Below are 9909 nucleotides of genomic sequence, written 5' to 3'. Positions count from 1 at the left end.
AAAACTCTGTACTGATCTAGCAATTCCAGTTCTGGGTATAGACCCAGAAGAACTGAAAGCAGGGACTTGAACAAATGTTTGTGCACCCGAGTTCATGGCAGCACCATTTGCAATAGCCAAAAGGTGGGAACAACCCAAATGTCCTTTGATGGATAACGAGTAAACAAAATGTGGTTCACGCACATGATGAAATATTGCACAGTCTTAGAAGGAAGGGAATTCTGATGCGTGCTACAATGTGGATGAAACTCAAAGACAATATAATAAGTGAAATAGCCAGACACAAAAAGACAAATATCGTATGATTCCACTTATGTGAGGTACCTAGAATAGCCAAATTCATGGGTACAAAAATTAAAATTGTGCTTACGGGGGGCTATGGGAGCAGGGGAATGGAGGGTTATTGTTTAATGAGTATAGAATTCCAGTTGGGGGAATTGCAATGAAAACATTTGGCCAAGGATAATGTGAGGATTGCAGGACCATGTGAATGTAATTAATGCCACTGAGCTATATACTAGCAATGGTTAAAATGGTAAGTTTTATGTTGTGTATAGGTTTCCACAATTAAGAAAAAAGAATCAGTATGTTAAAGAAAGTGCAAACACTGAGAATGAATGAAAGATGTTTTTCCAAGAACCAAATTTAGATCCTGTTGTTCAAATTTAGATTCTGCTGCTTACTACCTGTGGGCCTCAATGCAAAAGTTGCATTAAGGAGCTAGTGAAATAGCTTCCCTCTTGTTTTTCTGGTATTTGACAACTTCTGTGAGACATTTCCTCCTGTTACTTTGTCTTATTTCATAACCCAGTAAGCACTTATCTGCCCCAAATTACAGGATTCTCACAGAGATCTTCCAAGTTCTCAGAAAATGAAGAGTCTGCTCAGAAATGGGGGATGATTCAGTCCCTCTCAGTGGAGTTCAATAGCAGAGAAAATGGTTCAAGGGAGAAGGAAGAAAATGTTCCACTGGTGGAATCTAAAGAACAAAATACACCGACAAACACCATGGAAACTGACTCATAGATACAGAGAACAGACTGACAGCTGTCAGAGGGGAAGGAGGTTGGGGGCCCAGGTTAAAAAAAAAAGTGAAAAAATTAAGAAGTTCTAATTGGTAGTTACAAAATAGTCATGGGGATGTAAAATGCCACTCAGGAAATATAGCCCATAATACTGTCCCGGTGCCAGTTAGCTACTTGAAATATCAAGGGAAGCCCCATGTAAAGTGTGCAAATGCCTAACCACTATGCTGTGTGCTGGACACTAGTACAAAATACAAAACTAATAGCTGAATGTAAACTGTGATTGAAAAAAATTATTTTTACAATGTGAAAAAAACAATAATGCAAAAATAGTGCTTAGCACTGGGTCTGATCAGTTCTTCATAAATATTCTTATTATTAAAAATTGGAAGTTATTATAATTATTGTGTAGCTATAAAGATTTTTTAAAACATCATAAATGTTATAAAAAAGTTACATATTCTCATAACTTTTCAACTTTGTTTTGTTCCTGGTTTATGTAAGAAGGAATTTTCTATCATAAAGAGTGTCAAAACCAGAAATACTCTAATGGAAAATATTAATACTCCAAAAATTCTACATAAGTGACCAAATATCTCAACTTGGTTTTTTTTAAGGTGCGTCCATAATGTAGACACAGCAATGCCAATCAGGAAACCCCAGCTCAGCTATGTTATTAATTACACTGCACCCCTGACATCAACTACGTAAAACTGCAAAGAACCTCAGAGATCCTTTGAGGCAGAGCTGAGACCAGAACCCAGGACTCCGATTCTGAGGTCAGTGCATGTCCCACTCAGTACGTTGCTGCTCCTGGGGTCACAGGGCGGGTTCATAGGACTCCGTGTCTGATGCGGGCACAGCAGAGCTAATGTCCGCTTGCAGCCATTCGAATAATTCGGACTATGGTCCTCCGATGCCACCTCATTCCAAACAAACCTTAGTCATTCTCTAATTCCCAACTGCATGTGGAATATCCATCACACCTCCCAACACGTGACCGCAGTGCCTCTCCAGTCACTGAAGTTTGGGCCACAGGTATCTTGGCTCCTGCTTTGCATCATGGGCTTTTTAAAGAGACGCCCCTATGGTCTTAATTCATGGAATATGATCGTGTCCTCTGTACCAAATTTAAAACCCTAGGGAGGCACTTTAGTAAGTTTGCATTTTTGTTTCATGTGAAAACATTATTTCTAGTTTATAATGCGAAGTTCAAAAACATTGTTTCTTATCATTAAAAGCTTTCAGAAGTGTGTAATCTGGACTCTTTATAGGTATGTTCCCTGTAAAATGTCCTGAGGAGCAGCACACTGGTCTATCTACAAAGAAATACCTTCACTGGCTTCAGTTGCTTAAGGAAAAAGGTCTTTAATGTAGAGCTAAATTAGTCATACAGATAAACACTTTAAAGTCCTTGGAATCCGCAGTTAGTTTTAACAAGCTTTTAAGGTCAGTTGGGAGTGTACTGCATCTGTTGTGTTGCGACAACTATGAATTAGGAGAGGATACCTGGGCTCATCCATTCACAATTTTTTCTTTTGGCATTACCTTCTGTACTAGATTCTTTAGGAATCTTGCCCCAAGAGATCTTCCAATTAAGTGAGGGCCCTGTACTGAATAGTGTTTGTTCCCCTAGCCCCCAAATGCATGTCCATCCAGAACTCATTTTGTGGCCTTATTTGAAGTAGGATCTTTGCAGATAAAATTAAGACATAAATTAAGATGAGGTCACACTGGATTGGAGTGGGCCCTCAATCCAATTACTGGGGTTCTTCTAAGAAGAGCAAAGACACACGGACATAAGTAGATACACAGAGACACACAAGAGAGACCATGTGAAGGTAAAAGTCGAGATTGGGGTAGTACTTCTCTAAGTCAAAGAATGCCAAGGGTTACTGGCAACAACTGGAAATGAGGGGAAGCTCCCTCCCTAGGTCCTTTGAGGGTTCGTGGCTTTGCCAAAACCATATCAGGAACTTCTAGCTTCTAGAACTGTGAGAGAGTAAACGATGTGTTTTACTTTAAGATAAATGCTGAAGGGCTCATTCTGTTACAGCTTCTCTCTTCTCAGCAGGACAGATCCAGTAAGTTGAATTTCCTTTTCCTTCCTTTTCCTCATTATTCCCACACTCTTCTGCCTTCCAGAGCTACTTGTGCATTTTGAGCATGAAAGAACAGATTATGTTAGTTTTTCCTTACATTTATGAGAAAGAAACTGACCCGGAAAAGCTGACTTTTTGATCAGTGTAGATAGTCAGCTCATCTCTAAAGAGGGCATTTACACCACCCAATTTTACCTTTAATCCATCTTGGTTGTATTAAGACATTAGTTGATATAAATGAAATAATTTAAGATTTACCTTGACTGGTATGGCTCAGTGGGTTGGACATTGTCCTGCAAACCGAAAGGTCACCAGTTTGATTCCTGATCAGGGCACATGCCTGGGTTGTGGCCGTGAGAGAGGAAATCAATCAGTGTTCTTCTCCCTCCCTTCCTCTCTCTAAAAATAAATAAATACTTTAAAAAAGCAATAAATTGTTATTGCCAGAAGCCACATGGTTTGTAGTAACTTATAACAGCAACCCTAGGAAACTAATACAGGCTCCTTGGTCTGGGGTGGACTTGGGCAACAGTATTTTTATAAAATCTCCCCAGGTGACTTTGTGTTGAGAACCTTCACTCCAGTGTGGTGGTTTTCAAAGTCTCCAAAGCAGCAGCAATAGTAGCAACAGCATCAACTGGGAACTTAATAAAATGCAAATTTTCAGGCTTTACAAAGCCCTTCAGAGTTAGAGATTCTGGGGGTGAGGCCCAGCGCTTTGTGGTTTATCTAGCTCTCTAAGCAATGCCACTAATGTCTGAGAACCACTCCCCTGGTTGGTAAGGGAGGCTAGGAGCAATGGATGGTAATCAGCAAACAAGCCTGGAGAGAGGCAACAGGCAGGAATGTTTTAGAAAGTAAGGGAAGAGTGTTTGTGTGTTGTCATGGGCAGCACTGAGACAGTGCATCTGACCCTCACCCTTGACTATGCATTGCTTAGAGGCAAAGGTGTGTCCAAACAACCATCTTCCAAGCTTAATTTTTGAAGACAACCTATTTTCAAATTGGGGGACAGGGGCTGTCCTTATAATGTTGTTGCTCTTAGGGTAAATGGCCACCCAGACACTACATTAAGATTTTATCTGGACCAAAAACGGCAGAGTAGGAGACCCCAGCCTCTATCACCCTCAAAGTTCAAAAATAAGACAGTTGTCCACAAACAGAAACAGCTCCCGGGGACATAAGGAGACCACTTAAGAAACTTCAGTAACATAGTGAAATAAAAAACCTGAGAATAATCTCACAGAAGGGGAGCAAGAACAGCTCCATTTTGCCTGTAACAGCCCATTCCCCCCTGGCCAGCACCACTCAGCACTAAGAAGGAATTCCCAGCTAGAAAGAGTTCTGCACATGGGGGAAGCGAAAATGGGGTGGACAACCAGCTCCCCCCATCTTCAGTGCACCGCATGAGGGACCTGCTTTGGTTTCAGCACACCCGGATGTCAGCAAGCCTGGGGTACACAGAGATGATTAGAAACACACAGAAGGACGGAGGCTACCAGTATCAGCCACGTAGCAGGAGAAGCCATGGTTCCCAGTGACTCATTCTGCAGAGGATCCAGCAGCTTTTGCCACTGAGAAACCAATGGCCAGCACAGCTGCATGGACCCCTGCATATTTCAGGTTTTTGCACACATTCACGGACACCAGCCACCTGAGTCTGTCCCCATTCCCTACCCGTCCCCTCACCAGCCCTGCTGCTATTGTTGCCCAAGTCCTGTCCTGACAGCCAGCTGAGGCTGCTTGAGTGCAAAATGCTCCTAGATGCCCATGGCTGAACGTTGCTGCTATGGTGCATACTCAGGGCTCACCCCTCCAGCTCTGTACCTGCATGCTGCTGGCCCAACACCCTTCCTGGGCCTCCATTGCCATGTGCGTGCCGGTGGTGATAGACCACTGCCACAGCAATGCACGCTGACAGCTAAGGCCCCCACAGCTGTGTGGTCCAGACTTGGCCCTATCTCCTGCCACCAGCTTGCGCTGCTGGGCTAGTTTGCAACTTTACCCTCCAGCTGTACACCTGCACCCTGTGGACCTGGCTCCAGTCACTTGGCCTCCACTGTTGTGCATGCTTGCATCCATGGGTGACCCTCCCACCACAAGAGTAAAGGCCAGCACCCCCAGTTGGCTCTGGCCCACGCTGCAGCCCCTGGCCCCCCCACTGTATGTGTGTGTCTGCAACCAGCTCCTGCTACCACTACTGCCTGACCTGGTCCCTGGAGGTGCCACTAAGGATCCTAACAGCCTTCACAGCTTCCGTGGAACTTCCAAAACATTCACCAAGGACCATGCCATTGTTGATGCCGTGGACTCCAGAGGGCTGAGACAAGTCGTTGTCACTGCTCTGGAGATCCAGAACCACCACACATCTCACACTTAGCGCCCTGTACCCTAGACCCGCAGTCCCAGCATGCTTCAGGGCACCCCCAGATGCAGGGAGAGGTCTTTCCTTACCAAAGTTGGTTGATAGAGTCTAGAAGAGACGATTGCTTCTTCCAATGTACACATCCTTCTGCGAGGCTATTTCCCTGATCACAAGAATCACAGAAATATGAGAAATCACCAAGGGAACACAGAAAACTTCTGGTAACTGACTCCAAAGAAATGGAGATGCATGAATCACCTGATAACAAACTCAAAATAATTTTTCTAAAGCTGCACAGAGCCACAAGAAGACATAGATAAAAAAAAAACTTTAACAAAATCAGAAAAACAATACAAAAACAACTTGAGAAGTTTAACAAACAAACAAAAAAAGAAATAATGAAAAGGACCTAACAGAAATTTTGGAGCTGAAGAATACAGCGACTGAAGTGAAGAATTAAACTGAGAGTTTCAGCAGAAGACTAGACTAAGCAGAATAAAAAATTACTGTTTGAAGTATCCATTCAAAGGAGCAAAACCAAAAAAAGAATGAAAAAGAATCAAGAAAGCTTATGGGAGTTACGGAACATTAATAAAAGAAACAATGTATAAATCACTGAATCCCCAGAGGGAGAGAAAGGGAGAGAGAGGCAGGAAGCTTACTTAAAGAATTAATGATTGGGAATTTCCAAAACCCGGGGAGAGAGTTGGACATCCAAGTTCATGGAGCAATGGCAATAAAAGCAATCTTCCCAAAGGCACATTTTAATAAAACTATCTAAAATCAAAGACAAAAAGAGGCTTTTAAAAGTGGCAATAAAAAAATGAAATATCTTATATGAGGGAACCCCTGTAAGATGATCAGCAGTTTTCTCAGCAAAACTTTACAGGCCAGGAGAAAATGGTGTAATATATTCAAACTACTGAAAGAAAAAACCGCCAGCCAAGAATTTACCACGCAAAATTTCCTTCAGAAATGATGGTGATAAAAAGACTTTCTCAAATAAACAAATGCTAAAGGAGTTTATTACCATTAGACTTTTCTTACAAGAAATGCTGAAAAGAGCTCTTCAAGCAGAAATAGAAGGATGCTATTTAGTAACATGAAAATGTATGAGCCACTGCCCTGGCTGGGTGGCTCAGTCATGCCACACACCAGAAGACTGTGGGTTCGATTCTGGTCAGGGCAGGTACCTAGGATGTGGGTTCGATCCCTGGTTGGGGCACGTACAGGAAGTAACTGATCATCGTTTCTGTCTGATATCGATGTATCGCTCTCTCACCCCTTCTCTCTCTCTTGAAAATAAATTAATAAATATGTTATTGGGTGAGGATTAAAAAAGAAAAATATATAACACACTGGTAAAGGTAAGTATAACAGTCGGTTTCAGAAAACTCTAATACTGTAAGAAGGTGATGTGTTAACTCTAATAGAAAAGTTAAGGGCAAAATTATTACAAATGGCTGTAGCTATGATGATTTGTTAATGGGTACACAGAGTACAAAGACATACATTTTGGTTTTAAAAACATGAAATGCTATATGGAAGATAAAAAGATAGAGTTTTTACATATGATTGAAGTTGTTAACCAACTTAAAATACACTGTTGTATCTATTAAGATTATATGACATTTCAAATAAGCCTCAGAGTAGCCACAAAACAAAAACCTATAGAAGACACATGCAAGATAAAGAGAAGGGAACCAAAGTAAACACTATGGAAAATCATCGGTTCACAAGGAAGACAGCAGGAGAGGAAGAAAGGAAGCTTTCTGACTATTTCTGCAAAACAGTCAGAAAGCAATCAACAAGATGGAAATAGTACTTATCAAACAGTAATTTCTTTAAATGTAAATAGATTAAATTTTCCAATAAGAAAGCATAAACTGGCTGAATTCATTTTTTAAAAAGTAAACTGACTCTATGCTTTCTACAAAACACTCAATCCAGCTTCAAGGGCAAACATAGGCCCCAAACTAAAGGATGAAAAAAGATATTCCAGGAAAATGTAAAGCAGAAGAGAGCCAGGGTAGCTATGTTTATATCAGAGAAAATAGACCTAAGTCAAAAAGAGTAAAAAGAGACAGAGAAGGTCATTCTACAGCAATATAGGGGCCAAGTCATCCAGAGAACATAACAATTAAAAATGTATGTGCACCCACCATTGGCGTACCTAAATATGCTAGGCAAACCCTAACAGACATAAAAGGTACAATAGACAATACGACAATAGTAGAGTTCAATATCCCACTTTCAACAATGGATAGATACTCCCTGCTGAAAAATCAATGAGGAAACATTGGAATCGAACAATTCTTTAGCCTAAATTGACCTAACAGATACATCAATATCAGCAGAATGCACATTCTTCTCCATTTTCTCCAGTAAAGATCATGTGACAGACCACAGAGCAAGTCTTAGAAAATTTAAGATTGAAACAATACCAACTATCTTTCCCAACCACAGTAGTATAAACTAGAAACCAATAACAGGAGGGAAGCTTGAAAATTTGCAGATACATGGATTAAATAGCACACTCTGAACAACCAAAAGGTCAAAGATGAAATCAAAAGGAAAAATTTAAAAATCTTGAAACAAATGAAAATAGGATACCAAAACATACCAAAAATTATGTCATACAGCAAAAAAGGTGCTAACAGGAAAGTTTATAATAATGAATGTCTACATTATAAAATGTTTTTAAAAAACAACCTAACTTTACACCTCAAGAAACTGAAAAAAGAACAAACTAAACCCAGTTAGCAGAAGGAAGAAAATAACACAAAGATCAGAGCAGAAGCAAATGAATTAGTGGCCAAAAAAAAAAAAAAAGAAAAGATCAGTAAAATTAATAGTTGGTTTTTTCAAAGGTATGCATATGACTAACCTTTAGCTAGACTTATTTAAAAAATAGAGAAAGCATTTAAATAAAATTAGAAATGGGAGAAGAGATGTTACAACTGATATCACGGAAATACAAAAGATTATGAGATTACTATAAACAATTATGTGCCAACAAATTGTGTAACCTAGAAGAAACAGATAAATTCCTAGAAACATACAAACTACCAAGACTACATTATGAAAAAAGAGAAAATCTGAGTAGACCAATAACAAGTAAGGAGATTGAGTCAGTAATCAAAAATCTCCCAACACGGCAAAGCCCAGAACAAATGGCTTTAGAATTTGTTAAATTCTAGCAAACATTTAAAGAAGAATTAATGCCAATTCATCTCAAAGTCTTCCAAAAAATAGAATAGGCGGGAACACTTCAAACTTATTTTACAAGGTCAGCATTACCTTGATACCAAAGCCACATGACAATACTACAAGAAAACTATATGCCAAATTCTAATCAAGATAGAGGCAAAAATTTTCAACAAAATACTAGCAAACCAAATTCAACAATATACTTAAAGAACCATGCACCATGATCAAGTGAGATTTATCCTTGGATGCAAGCATGGCTCAACATATACAAATCAATAAATATGATGTACCACATTAATAGAATAAAAGACAGAAATCGCATGAATGTCTCAATAGATGCCTTTGATAAAATTCAACATTTTTTCATGATAAAAACCTCAACAAATTGGGTGTGGAAGGAACATCCTCAACATAATAAAGCCGTATATGACAAACCCCCAGCAAACATCACACTCAGCAGGGGAAGGCTGAAAACTTTCTCTCTAAAATCAGGAACAAGACAAGGGTGCCCACCCTCATTCATATTTAACATAGTACTGGATGTCCTACCAGAGCAATCGGGGTGGGGAGGGGATGGGGAATAAAGGGCATGCAGGTCAGAAAGGAAGAAGTAAAATCCTCCCTGTTTGCTTACGGCATTGTCCTGTATGTAGAGAATTCTAAATACTCTCCCAAAAGAAAATGTTGGAACTAATAAATGAATTCAGTAAAGTAGCCTGATACAATATCAACATGTGAAAATCAGTCACATTTCTCTACACTAACAATGAACTTTCTGAAAAAGAAATAAAGAAAGCAATCTCACTTACAATAGCAACCAAAACAATAAAATATTTGGAGTAAATTTAACTGAGGAAGAGAATAATCTATACACCCCAAACCATAAGACAGTGATCAAAGAAACTGAAAAGGTCGCAAATAAGGGAACGGAGATCTTGTGCTCAAGGACTGGAAGAGTTAAATCAAAAACTTCCATCAAGTCAACTTCTTTCAACTTCAGTGATTAGGTAATCATCCCCCTTTGCCATTTCTTTTACCCGCAGCCCCCCCCCCAAAAAAAAAACGAGACAAGACAGTAGGTTTTATTTTGGTATGAAATTCTGCTCCTTGCCAAGCTGTGTGAGGTGGCAGTAAATCGCTAAGGTCAGGGTAACTGGAAGACCTAGATGAAGAGGTTTGGTACAATCCACCCCGCTAGCACTTGTTA

Source organism: Artibeus jamaicensis, unplaced genomic scaffold (assembly GCF_021234435.1).
Source record: "Artibeus jamaicensis isolate MK-2021 breed Jamaican fruit bat unplaced genomic scaffold, CSHL_Jam_final contig_923, whole genome shotgun sequence".
In the NCBI taxonomy this organism is placed as follows: Eukaryota; Metazoa; Chordata; class Mammalia; order Chiroptera; family Phyllostomidae; genus Artibeus; species Artibeus jamaicensis.
Note: the sequence above shows the minus strand (reverse complement) of the source record.